General features: G+C 35.9%; 1 protein-coding gene across 4 annotated transcripts in view; it reads right to left on the bottom strand.

Annotated features, from left to right (window-relative positions):
• The window catches only part of LOC5576734 (myb-like protein A), a 571099-nt gene that overhangs the window by 462576 nt on the left and 93812 nt on the right, over positions 1-14711 (bottom strand). For 3 of the 4 annotated variants that reach the window (XM_021837660.1, XM_021837662.1, XM_021837666.1), the window contains one exon: positions 10344-11220. The exons of the other annotated variant lie outside the window; for it this stretch is intronic. The gene's annotated coding sequence lies outside the window, so the exon portion shown is untranslated. The remainder of the gene's footprint in view (positions 1-10343; positions 11221-14711) is intronic. 4 annotated transcript variants of the gene reach the window in all.

The following is a 14711-nucleotide window of genomic DNA, read 5'->3' as shown; positions in this document are numbered from 1 at the left end:
CACGATATACGCATGCAAAAATGGTCATTGGCATAGTAAGCTCTCAGTTAATAACTGTGGAAGTGCTCATAAGAACACTAAGCTGAGAAGCAGGCTCTGTCCCAGTGGGGACGTAACGCCAGAAAGAAGAAGAAGACATTTCTATCAAATCTATTTTCTGTCTATTTGCCCAATATGCGATATAAGCTCTACAAAATTTAAACTTCAGTATTGTTTAGCTTTCGATAATTTTTAGAAACTTTATATTCTTCCCATACTAACAAAAAATGCATTCTTGATACCAGGACTGGGAATTATAGTAGTATTAGGCTAGAATTTTGCGGAAATCACGTGGCTACAGCTCACGTGATTTTCTACAGTAGTTCAAAATCGTGAATCTAGCTTTGTCGACTGACAACTCTGCTCGATACTCCATATACTCAATGCCTACTTTGATCGAATTGAAACATTCGCAGCTATGGGCAGTTTATTTAACGTAAGGAGCTTTGAAAAAATAAACTTAAAACTCGTGCTTCCCATTTATTTAGCAAAACATTTCCTTCCGAGAAAACACAAGACATTCAGCTTGCCACAATTTTTCATGTAAACTGAAAATTGTGTTAAAACTACAACTGTTGCACAACTCACATGTACAACAAAACTGATCGTGCTTAAAACTGTGAGCTGTGCCTGAAGCCCCCGGAGTCTCACCCCCGGAGTCTAACCCCCGGAGTCTCACTTGCTCGGAGTACCTTATCCAAAAATATCAATAGATAACATCTAATATGTAAACAAGTAGAGTAGAGTGGGGCAAAAGTTCGAGTGGGCCGAAAGTATCTCTTTAAGATTTCTAGCTTAATTCAAAACAAAACATATGAACTCCATGGTGGTTTGAATGCTGTTCATGTTTTACTGCAAATATCATAATAATCAAATGAGTTTTGAAAAAGTTCTAGCCCTATCATAAGGATGCTTATCATTAGTATGGGTATTAGTTTTTACAATAATGCTTGGAATCCGTTTTTAGCCCATAGTTGGGCGAAAATTCGAATCAATCGGGGCAAAAATTCGACCAATTAGTGAACTCGCGGAAAAAAAATACAAATTGCTCCAAATCCACATTTTACCTTTAAAAATAGCGAAATTTACCTGGTCGTACGAAAAAAAGTCACCAATATCTCACATTTTTACGTTGTTTTGTGAAAAACTGCTTTTTTTGGGTATATTATATTTAACCCTGCTTTAGGCAATATTTTGATGAAAATTTAGTGTGTCTTTATCTGTAAACATAAGTTTATGGCTGGTATAAAGAATGTCTGTTGTAAAAAAGTGGATATTTTATGTTTCGGAGAGCGAACTGTTGCCCCAAGCTAGATTCGAACTCTTGCCCACCAGTGGGGCAAAAGTTCGTTTAGGACAATCAATTTTGAAACTGTTATAAATAAAAATGGGTAAACATTTTGACAATAGTTTGTTCAGCAAAATTATGGACAATATGTTGAAGGTACACTTTGTGGTATTTATTTCTTTTCTACTGCTATTGTGTTTATGGGAATTTTGACTATGCAGGTCGGACTCGATTATCCGGAGACTCGATTACCCGGCGACTCGATTATCCGGAATTTTACACTTGATTATCCGGAGTATATATTTTGATATTCTTGTTTTTCAGTTCTAATGCATAAATTTGAGATAATTTAGTATAGCAATATACAATATGAATAGTTTTGCAGTTTTGGACGTAGGTAGGAAACGGGGTTTTTTTTGTGTATGCTGGTCAAAATAATTGTTTTCTTCTTAAGACCCCCAATGTTTCTAGAAATAATTTCTGGCTACGCCATTGCATCATATAAAATAAGCAACGAAAAAAAAGTTGTTCTATCACAGATTTTAATTTTTATTAAGTGATTCGATTATCCGGAGGATTCGATTATCCGGAGGATTCGATTATCCGGAGTGAAAAAAATCGATACTCCGGATAATCGAGTCTGACCTGTACCACTAAGTTTAGTTAACCACATAGACATAGACAACCGTTGTTACTAGAGACCGAGTATACCTCTGCATCTCCACAGTTGTCATGGAAAGCATATTGGGTTACTGGGATACGGTTAAGATCTGGGAGTCACCAACGGTTGGTGATGCGATCCAGGATATAATCGGATTCGCGATATAATTCGATAATCGCACTGTACGCTGCATAAGTGTTCATTACTCGCCCACACAAGAGCAAGCGACGCGATAAATAGATCAAACACTTCTAACGAATCACGGCGCTTTTTCATTCCATTACTCGACCGACGCGCGACATGTTCCATCCTGCCCTCATCGCCCGGCCCCGCAAGAGCAACCGTCAAGGTCGAAGGATCAAACAGAACTCTCTTATGAGCGAATTCATGGAGATAATAAGAAGTGAAAAAGTGAAATTATGGCAACCGGAGTGAAATTAATATGGCGGAAACATAACTGATAGATTTTCATCAACAAATACTGTTTTGTCATCATAAATACACAAATAAGGGCTCATGTTATAATTCGGCATTTGTGGGTGTAAAATTGCCTTAATAAATGTTGATCGAAGATGATTCAGCTTTTTTTCGCTTTTTATGGTAAGTAAGCAGAATTCAACAAAGTTTGACAGTTTGGGCGTGCTCTTTTGAAGAATTAAAAATGAGCAAAAAAAATGAAAACAAATATTATTTCTGCATTTTTCTCATTAGGAATGAGTGTCCTTTGGTAATAACGCAGTGCTAATGATGTTATATTGGTGTGGCAAGTAATAAATTTGCAATGCTAATGGTGTTTTCTTTTTAGGAGCCCCAATACTGATTTGAGAGGTATAAGTAAGGCAAGTTATCAGAAGCCAAGTGGAAATCATGTAGTTTAAAGCAGATTTTATGACAACAAGGTGTATTATATGAGTCTTTTATCATAGCCGTAAAAATAAGAGTGATTCAGCCACGGCAAGCAGTTCAAATAAGATATTGTAGCTGCAATGAAGCTGATTTTGTATTCACTATGTTTTGACTTTGTATTTTGGGTCTAAGAGGTTTCGAAAACAGCCAAGAGTCGCATTACAAAATATAATCATTTAGAAACGGTCAAATTAGCCTATGATGCTATAACGTAACAGTCATAAAACATTAATAAATCCACACGAAAGCCAAATTGCTGTTTAATTTTTACTTGGGATATAAATAGGATGTTTGTAATACAAAATCAGAATATCTAGTGACGCTATGTTGTCTTGTCTTGGCAAAATCAGATATTATGCCGAAGCAAGTTAATGTTGTAAATAATTTATTTTAACCCTTCCAGAGATTTATTTATTTCTATGAAAAAAAAAAAAGAAATTTTAATGCATATAGGGCTTTAATAGAGCTGACATGCCCCATATTAACCGTAAAACAGCCCACACGGGTAGAAATCAGAATCCAAAACAAGATTATGACTCATGATATCATGATTCCAGCGTGTTTTCGTCTTATGAAAATACACCATGATTTGGACTCATGATATCATGAGTCAGATTGCCGTAACGCAACACACGCGTTAGGTTTTTGTAGCTGATTGCTCGGAATCATGATTCAAATGCCAAAAATGCTGAGTCGCGCATCCGTTTATGATCGACAAAATAAAAAAAGGTAAAAATAGCATACATTGAGATTCGAGCCAAGAACCTTCCGATTATAAGCCACATACTCTACCACTCAACCGCTTCGTCATCTTGAATTGAGAGTGATCGACACGAATGAGATGAAGCAAAGTGCGCCGCTTAGTGTTTTCACACTGGATGTTACGCTTATGAGGAATCATGATTATGACTCCAGGAACCATGATTTGTGATCCTGATATTATGACCTAACCAATTTATGAATTTCATGATTTGTAAATCATGGTGTGGGGATCAGATTTTTAACCGTGCAATAATGCAAAAGAGGCGAATTAGCGGGCTAGTGGTTACTTGGGCTGTAAATCAATTTGATATTCCGCTTACCTTAAGACCATGTAAAATCAAAAATCGCATAATTTATTCAAAAAATGATTATGGAGAAATTGTTCCAATACTAAATTTTTGCATAAAAAATTCCAAGATAGTTGAAATTTCTTATGAGCTGCTAGTCCAAACACAGTACGTGGCATATGAAAGCCATGCTTAAGGTGTCTGGGTTTATTCCTGGTCGATCCATTATCTATTCGTAACGGTTATTTCCTAGACTTCCCTTGCAGCAAAGAGTAATATCGTGTCTTGACAAAGAAAACTCCCAATTAATAACTATAGAAGTGCTTTCAAAAATACTAAGTTGAGAAGATAGTGAGTGCCAAGAAAATGGGAGATGTGGTAAAATCAAACTCTTCTGAGCGGTTCCATTTGAATTCGAATGTCGGTTTACTTTTGTATTTTTTAATTTGGCTGAAATTTGGCATATGCTTTCTTTATACCCAAAAATGTCTATTTAAAATCATTACAAACAGGAACAGTTGACTGATACAGTTGTTGGGCCTTTGATACCCATAATGACTTTGGTTATTCACCAAAATCCACAAACAAAATCGTAACATCAAAACATTTTAGTTTTTACAAGAAACATCGTTGATTCCGTACACAAGAACATTGCACAGTATAAAAGTGCATATGGGAACCCTAATAGAACGAAGAATTTGAAATAATATCGGCGAAGATGGGACTCCTGCTGGGCTGCTGTTGTGCTACTGTTGAAACTACGAAAACCAAAAACTCGATGTTATTAACAATTAAATACTGATTTTCAACGAATTCTAGAATGTTGCAAAAATAGATGCTTGTCATTATGTGCAATTTGGTGTCTGGTCATTTTGCCGAATGCCATTTGGCCGAACGCCATTTGGCCGAATGCCATCTGGCCGAACAGGTCGTCAAATCAACGCTGATATGTGATGTATTTGATGTGGATTCATTAGTGTGACCCAATAGCTGATCGGTTTATTAATTTGTTGATTTTTATTATGTGGCGGGACGACATTATGATGCTATATAATTGCTCCAAGAGAATGATTAACTTTATCATTTAATTCAGGACAAACTTGTGGACTCCTCACATCGCATAAAGAGTCAAAGCTGATGGTTGGTTCGTCTTTGGGTTATTAACTGTGTGCTAGAATTTAAAGAGTTTTTTTTAATGATTTCATTAGCAATTTTTCCTTCTTTTAAACATAGGCTATTCTTTCGAGTTATACCGGTTTAATTGCTATTGGCAATAGTTTAGCTTATGTCAATTGGGAATTTTATCTTCTCTAAATCATCGGCAATTCTTTTTAGTTATGTTGATATAACGATTATTTGCATTACACCTGCTTAAATTTTCATAAGAGATTTTTCCTTCTTTTGATCATAAGCTGTTCTTTCAAGACAAAAGTATTTTTTCATAGCTATTGGAATTAAGGCCTATAAAACGTTGACTTAGGTGAATGGTTCTTCTTGTACAAGACTAAGATTGCAACCTGTGAACTGAATTCTGAATTGTTGCTTACGTATAGCCGAACGACTCGGTAAACACTTACGTGAAAGAAGCTCACTGTTACTCCGTTGTGAAAAGAATAGGCCAAAGCTTGTGGCTGCTAGAACTATGGATTGATTTACTATGTACGATTCGAAAGATCGATCGAAACCAATCCTGTAGATTTTGAGATCTTCTTCTTTCGACATGGACTGTTTCTTGAACTAAAGAGTTAATTATTGGTTTATCAACGATGATTTATCCTTCTTTAAGAATAAACTGTTCTTTGTAATTCAGCTTTGAAGTTCATTACAAATGCATGCTAAATTGATAACTGTAGCTCAATATTGATTTCAATTTCGACCAAACGACATTCTGTCAAATGGCGTTCCTCCAACTGACCCGGAACCGAGCAATTAAAGTGTAACTTGTGATGTTTTTCTTGCGCTTGGAACAATTTTGCGATTATGTGTATAATGCGTATTGACGCCATTTATGCAAATAACAATTTTTTTTTCCAAGAGCAAGTTTCCCTTTCATACCATAGAACTGAAATGGCTTAATCTTTCAGTTTTAACTTTTGTCTCCTATTTCCATACGTTCAATGCACTGTGCGTTGCTCCAACTTCAAACAATGTTAATGTTAATTAATAATACAGTCAAATCATTAACATCTCACTAGCAACAATCAACTTTCTGTGATGACTATGAAAAGACAAAGAAATATTTGTCATTCTCGCAAGTAGGAACTAGAGACATTATCCTCTGGTAGTATACAAGTTTTATCAAATTGTTATTAATTACTTGAACTTTGTAATGTATATACACTGGTCCCACAGTTATGAATCATTTAAGACTCTGCCTAAATTGGAAAAATAAAGAGAGCAAAATAAACAATATTTTCTTATGAAATCAATTCTGAATGTTAAAGTGGGGTATATACCTGCAGTTCATGCACAATATTGTCATTAAAATTGTTGAATACATTTGAAATTTTCACTTAATTGAACATTGTCTAAAACCACAATTTATGAATCGGCAAAAAAGTTGTCCACAAATATGAATCAAAGTGAACACGATTTATGAATCAGTTGTCTACTTCCAATTATTTTGCAATTAAATGCCATTTAGATCATATGTTTATTAGAACACTGCCTCGGACAACGTTTATTATATCCGGGGGTGGACCGGAACCAAGTATTTCAAGAATCTGCATGACATTCCTTGATTTTTAATTTTGCTACTGTGCGAGCTTAGTGAACATTGAATTTGTGGATTTATATGCTTCTGGAGCACGTTTATTTGGAGGATGATGGCAAGTAGTGTAATTAGACAATCATTAGATGTAGATGGCAAAACTCGTAAATGCTTGACTCTTCGACTGCCTTTACTACACTGATAAAAATCCACACGTTCGATCTGTGTGTTCAAAATTGGGGATCGATTCATGAACGTCCATATCGATTTGTTGTGATTTTCTTGCAAACTTCGTGTGAGTTACATATTAAATTCCTTTGTTTTGGTTCATGGATTGAATCATTTTTTCCATATTAATTCCCGAAGTTTTCCCTTCAGATTCGTATGCGTCAACCTATAGACGCATAGATGATCACCCAACACGGATTCAGTGTGATTTGCTTATGGTTAGCTTGTGTCATGATCAGTGTTGTGAAAAACTCAATTTCTCACAACTCACGCTTGAGATTTTTCATGCGTGAGTTGTCAATCATGCAACTCAGCAGTCAAAAAATCATGGATGAGTTGGCTCACCTTTTTAACTCATTGTCTCATATTTCCACAGTTTACTCACGCACGGCAATAATTTCTTGTTAGTCTGGTAAAATTATGTTAATCCTTTCTAACGTAAACAACAACATTCGGGTGTCACTAGTTTTTGCCGGGTTTTGCGAATGAATCATTTTTTACGGTTTGAGTTGATTGAGTTGATTCTGCATCAAAATCTCAAGCGTGAGATTTGCGAAGCAGATCTCTAATGATTTTGCTCTCACGGGAGAGCGTATTGATTGAGATTTTGAGTGTGAGTCTATCAACATTGGTCATGATCATCATGTTCAAATTGGTCAATTTATCGATTTGCGCAATAAGTTGGTTATAATGAAATCGATGAGCTTTGCTATCAATTTCCATGTTCAAAATTTCTAAATTGTTTGTGATCAACCCATAGCGAACTAAACTGCGGTTGGACCTCATGTTGAACGACAGTCATCATGCTTCCAAAGAGAAGAAGTCAATTTTGAAGCTGAAAGTGTTAAATGAAATTTGTGAATTCGAGTTTTCTTTCATTAGTCCGATATAAGAGGATTCTACCTTTCTCTACAAAAATGGAACATAATATATGATTTGGAAGAAAAATCGGATTCCACTAATAGATTTTTCTGGTTTTCAGTTTTGAAAAAATAAATGGAGTATGCTGATCCCAGGCTTCCCAAATTATGGATTTGCAGCGTCCCGCTTGTTGCTGACTCACTTGAATAAAAAAAAAACATTTAAGTGAGCTTGAATGTAGGCAGAGGAGCCTTCAATCCATATTTTGGGGAGCAAGAGTTCTTCTACCAAATTTCTTCCTTCATTCTTATGACATCCATGTTCTGTCACACATGGCTATCTGAAGTCACTACATTTCGAATCCAATAAGCAAATCAGTCGGTTTTCATAATTTATTAATTAGACATTCCTTTGGACATTTCCATTGGTCTCTTGGAACGCAGTTGCACTGCTATTGTGTTCTGTAACTCGATACCTCCCTAACTCGATGGTTCCTTCAATATCGAGTAAGGGAGAGATGACTGTATCAATCAGGGAGGATGCAAACCAGTTTTTTTTTTAATTTCCACTCGTTGCTTTTGGTCCTTCTGCAGAAGCAAAACCCCGTTTTATAGCAAAATTAGAAAGAACCTATCAGGTGTAGTTAAAAATTCTTCAACGTCCGCAATTTGTATGGCCATATAATACCCCTAAATAACTTTTTTCATCAGAATTTGTTTTTTTCCTAAATCATGGAAACTCTTTATAATGTTCAGACTCCTTTCCCACAAAAAAAAAAAGAAATTTTCTTGGTTAATGAACGGTCCCTTTGCACTTTTGCTCTCCCGTAACAAAATTATACATTGAACATTATTTGAAACTAAAAATCGTTTTTCAAAATACTTAGTACTAGTAGTTTGAACGCTGATTCATAAATTGTGACTGGTGTGTATATTTCCCACAATTTATTGATCAAGTATTTTACTCAAAAATCTCATCAATATCCGTATAAATACGCATTTATCTCTAATAGCTATGTTTATTGAATCTGTAAATGTTGTCTGGGGCTCAAACTCTCACAAAAAATCTTTGAAACACACTTTAAAACGACATTTCTAGCTAGGCGTCAATAGGTACAGGGCTTACGAAGTTGGCCAAAAATACAGCCCAAATAGCTACAAAAAGAATTTAGTAATATTGTTGGTTCATACCGCGATCAAGAGCTATTTTACTGAGATAAAAAGCCTTGAAATGGTTGAACATTATGTGTAGCTTGTCAGTAAAAATGATTATGTGATGTTTTGTGATAAGTTTGATAATAATTTTGTGTTTTGAAATCAGCTGATTCATAAATTGTGGGTGATTCAACTGCGTGGGGTGACTGTATTTTTGACAGAATAGAAGTTTTTTGTTGCTTCAATTGTCCCATGAAATTCGTTTTGAGCTCTGTTTTCATGCTTCAAATTGGCATTTAAGTAAGGCAGTGGAAAAATATTATTTAGCAAAGTAACAAGTAAGTACATTTAAAAATACAATCTCACGAAAAATTACAATGATAAAAACATTAAGGAACAGCAGTTTAGACTGTTTAACTCGTGAAAAATCAGCTGTTTTTAATACAAAATCATTTTTTATTATCTTTAATTTATAATATTATTATCCAATTATTACAAAAAGGAAGAAAATTCTCGAAAATTGCTATGTTAAGCTTGAAAAATCGCTACGCACGCTCAGATCATTTTCATTTTCCGAGAAAACAATACATCAATTTGTACTGATATATGACCACCATGTATCGGAAATATAACTTTTGTTTCCTCGTTCTGGTGGTAAATTATAATCATTAGACTATCGAAAATCCGCAGTTTATTATTATTAACGAGCATTTTAAACAAATGGCTTCGTTCAGTACTAATGATTCTCACATGTTTCTTGAACATTGGCATTGAACAATCTTTGATGATAATAAATCTTCGAGCTGTTTAGTAGAATACCTATAAGTAGATGAAAAAACTGAATTTAGTACTATACCATTTAATTCCACTAGAGTTTGTATCCTTTGACAGATACGCGTATTTCGACCTCAACTGTAAGGCCGTCTTCAGTGTCGTGAAGTCGAGTCTAGTACACGACACTGAAGACGGCCTTACAGTTGAGGTCGAAATACGCGTATCTGTCAAAGGATACAAACTCTAGTGGAATTAAATGGTATATTACTAAATTCAGTTTTTCATCTACTTAATCTTTGATGAATTAATATATTCAGAGGTCCCTAACCCTAAGCTTGTAGCTCGTTAGTCTTGGTTAGCCTCTAAGTCTGGTAACTATAAATAAACTATAACGTTTAAAATTTGATGTTGAATCCAAAGAGATCCACCTGCTTCATGATACACCATCACACCATTGCAAAGTATTGATTTAAAAACCACTCAATTCACTAGTTGAATCGCTCAAAATAACAGAGTTTATCCAACATTTCAGAATTACCTAACCCCAATGTACTCATTCAAGCGAAGATCCAATCATGTCCTCAAGACCAGTAGCTTCAAATAAAAACTGAACAAGTATGGAAAAGGAAGAAATATCTCCAATAAACCACCAAGCCCACCATCCGTAACTTACCTCTCTTCAGCGATGCGTTGCGTCCGCAAATCAACACTTCACCGATTGATGTCACTTTTAATTGACGGAAAAACTCCCGAAACTCTTCCAAGCGGGCACCACACAAAAAAAAAACGCACTTCAAAAGTGGAATTGATTTCAGCGCACACTTCACTGGGGACCGGAACTCTTCAACCAAAACAGCGCCAAAAAACCACGTCAACGAAAGGCACTCTTGAATCACTGCTCTCCTCACCACTTGGGGCTGATTTGTATGGAGATAATCTTCTTTCCTCACGGATTTCTTCACCTAAAAATTTGTCGTCTGCATCTGCACTGGAATCACTACTGTTGCAAATATCGACGAATCGAATGCGGCACTGGGTTATCTAACTGCACTTTTTTCCCCAAATATCTTCGTTGAGCTTCCCTGCTCTTTCAAGTATAATTTTGCTCCAAAGTAATCGATTAGCGCATCAACTTTTGTCGGTTGGATTACAAAGGCTCAGATCACTTATCGGCTTCTTCTTCTTATAATTATTGGCAAAGGCGGCACCGCTATCATCCGAATTGTGCACAATTCACACTGCTACTGATGGGATTTACTTTGTAATTTGCCGGAAAATCAATTAATTTCACTTTTGCTCATAAATCACTTCACTTTACTGCTCGTTATTCCTCAATGATGAGCATTTCACTCGCCACATTCACTTCTCTTATCTTTTGATGCGATAATTCTCTTTGCACTGCAACGGCTTTGCTGGTTTGCGCAAGGAATTCCTTGAGCTCCTTACAAATTTCAAATTCACTCACTATCGGAACGTGTCGTGACGTTCATGAATCATGATCTGCTTTGCTCGCTTCGTTTCATGGGCACTTATTCACTCATGTCGTTTATCTGTGGAAGAGGAGAGGACCTTGATTACACGGCATCCAGGATTCGGATTTACGCATGCGGAGGGTTTTGGAGGCGTTATCTTGCACGCCCTGAGACCTGAATGTCCCCGTTGAATAGTAGTTATCTCACTGTCACTGTGGCCTAGACCTGGGCGCGCGCCGCGAACGCGAAGCAATCTCACTCACTCACTCACTAGCGAAGACTGTGACCGTCGTCTTCCGAGCGTTCGTCTCTATGCAGGCCGGCGTGGCGTTGAGATCTCTTCGTGCACCTTGTAAAGCCCCCTACTACTCCGGCACCGAAAAATCCAAAAGAAAACAAGTTTACCAACGAAAACCTCGACGACGACGACGATCACGACGTCAAGCTACCACACTCTCTTCGATGCTCTCGATGTTCGGTGTTTCGAAAATTACGCGAAACGTCCGTCCGTTCGTCCGCGACAGCCGAAGAGAGCATTTGGATTCGCACACAATACGGTTGGGCTTCTGCTCTGCTGCTGCCCGCCAAATATCGCTCGTCGTCGCGTCAAAGTGCGATCGCAGCGCGGTGTAACCAGTGTTGCCACATATTTGTTTGGGTCTCATTTGTTTTTATGGTCGAAAAAATCTTTCTTATTTTTAGTCAACCTACAAAAATCTTGATTCAAATCTGTGTTGCTTAAAACATCAACCTTCAAATATTTAATATAACAAAGGGTTTTCGCAAATATATCCTGTATTTTATAGGAATGTTAACAATTATTCATGCAAGATTTTTTTCTTAGCAAGTGTATGCGAGGTATGCAGTCGCAATGCAACAATCACATCCAAAACAGAGATGATAAATGATTGTTTCTTAAATTTTGAAATATTTTAGGGAGAAGGTATTTAAGAAAAACTTCGTTAATTCATGTTAACTCCAAACGCCTCAAAAACCTTGTTTATCCTAATAATCTGTGATTTTAGTTCTTAGTGCAACTTCACTCGATGTCTCAATTGAGCCCAAATTTCAAGTCAAATCGTTTGCTCTTCTATCCCTGTTTAACCTTTACGTACCCGACCTTCGACAAGGCATTTTCAAACAGCTGCTGTTTCGCCAATTTCTTTTTTTTTCGAAACCACCCTCAGTTGACTTTAAAAGGTACCAGTTATTAGTAATAAATGGACAATGCTGGATTCGGAACCATGCCGGAAATATCCCGGGTTTTACTGGGATCACAAGGGTGCCAAATTTGTTAAATGTGATTATTTCTTTATTTGTTGCAGTTGAAACAACAAAGTTTTTATAAAGAATTAACTATATATCAACAGATTTGGCCACTCCAGGATACCTGACACAGGTTCCTCCAGGGCCTCTTTGGGGACATTTCCGTTTTTTGTCCAAAACATACCGTGCGATGTCTCAATCTTTATGAATTCCAAAGAACATGTCCCTCGAATTCACGGTCCTCGTGGAACCTGTGCTAGGAGCTCTGGAATGGGTCAAATCAGTTGATAATGAATCATTTTTTCATTTATTGACAAGTTTCCTCGAATTCATGAAGATTGAGACGTCGCATGTTATGTTTTTGACAACAAAACGAAAATGTTCTCAAAGATTGGCCAAATCGTTTGATATTTAGTTTAAGGACTGTTCATTTTATAAAGTGGACACCTTGTTTATGCTATATCTTTTTTATTTATTGATGAAATCGTAAACGGTTTTCTGTGTATCGTTCAACTATTATTCTACAATGTTATGAAAATACAGAAACTTACAAAATGCTTTCGGTTGAAGAACTAAATAGTTTTTGCAAAAACTCCTAAGAAAAACTGTTTGTCAAGTTTAAGCATTATTTTTCGCATGAAAAAAATCCTAAATTTAATGAACAAATTGTATGTTGGTATTCTTTACTATTCAACTTAAGGTAGAGCTTTTAAAAACATCAATAATATTCCATCAGTTCCTGATGCTGAGTCACTTTAGTGATCTATTCCTTATGGTCAAATTTGCTGATACACCATCTTTTTACTACCAGCATTATTACTTTAATAAGCGTGTTCAAAACTGGTTTAGATTACTAAAGAAACTATATATGTATAAAAAAAGGAAAATCTTGAATTTTAATTGCATTCTTGGGTACCAAATTTACTCTTTATGGTCGTTTTATTGAAAAATCCCATACTTTTAAAATTATATACGCATGTTTATCGATCTAGAGCAAACTGTAAGCGTTTTTCTCAAAATATTTTGAAAGGTAGTCTCAGAATAACACATTCTGAAAATAATACATGCAAAATAAATTTGATTTAATTCAAGCAGTGTTCCCAATCTTGATGATTGTCATTGTGCTTAGAGTGGTCTTCTGTGAATAAATTATTTGTTTTTCTATTGTGCTTAAAATATGACGGGGGACTAAATCAGCAACTCAATGAAGGCGTAAGTTATTTTTATTATAAATACTTTATTATTACTTCCGTCTGGACGTACTTTAAACCTTAAAATTCTACTCATATCAGTTCCATTTAAATTTAAGATATTTCTCTTAAAAAAAATGATAAAAAATGATTTTATGATATCTGCAAAATTGCTTCTCCAAAAATAACTTGATATATTTTAGCAAGCTTCTAATTGATGATGCTTTCTAAGTACAACCATTTTTTGAAAATAAAAAATATAAATTGTCGAATTTTCCTGCCGATTTTTAATAATCCTTGATTTTGATAACCTCCAAAAATCGACCGTTCTAAACGTTGTGCCTTATTAGTGTGAAATCATATTATTTTGGTAACTTTTTTATTACCACAGCATTGTACAATATTAGTCGAACGATATACAGAAAACCGATTTCGATTTCATTGATAAATTAAAAAGATATTGCATGTCCAAAGTGTCCACTTTATAAAATGAACAGTCCTTATTCTTCCTTTATAGGCATATGTTTTCTTATTCACGAAGATTGAGATGTCTCACGGTATGTTTTGGACATGAAACGGGAATGTCCCCAAGGAGGTCCTCGTGGAACCTGTGCTAGGAGCCTGGAATGGTCAAATCAGTTGATAATGAATCGATTCTTCATTTAATGACGAGTTCCCTCGAATCAATGAAGATTGAGATGTCGCATGGTATGTTTTGGACAAAAAAGTGGAAACGTCCACAAAGACGAAACCTGGGTCAGGAGCTCTGAAGTGGCCCCGAATCTGATGATTTTTAGTTTATTCTTCCTTTATTGGCGTATTCTTTCGATTATTTCGAGATTGAGATGTCACAGAGATGAGTTCCGAAGAAACTCTAAAGGAACTACCATTTGGAGGAACTCCTAGAGGCACTACCATAAGAACTTTGAATAAAATTCTGGAGGAACTCCTACATAAACTTCCGGAGGATCTCCTAAATAGCTAAACTTTCGGAGTTACCCCTGGGGAAACTGGAAAGGAACTTCAAGGGGCTTTTCCGGAGGAAACCTTATGGAAACTTGCGGAGGAAACTTCAGAAGATATCTTAAACTCCTAAGAGAATTTCCAGAAGAA

Source organism: Aedes aegypti, chromosome 1 (genome assembly GCF_002204515.2).
Source record: "Aedes aegypti strain LVP_AGWG chromosome 1, AaegL5.0 Primary Assembly, whole genome shotgun sequence".
Taxonomy (NCBI): domain Eukaryota; kingdom Metazoa; phylum Arthropoda; class Insecta; order Diptera; family Culicidae; genus Aedes; species Aedes aegypti.
Note: the sequence above shows the minus strand (reverse complement) of the source record. Positions and strands in the feature narration are given on the sequence as shown.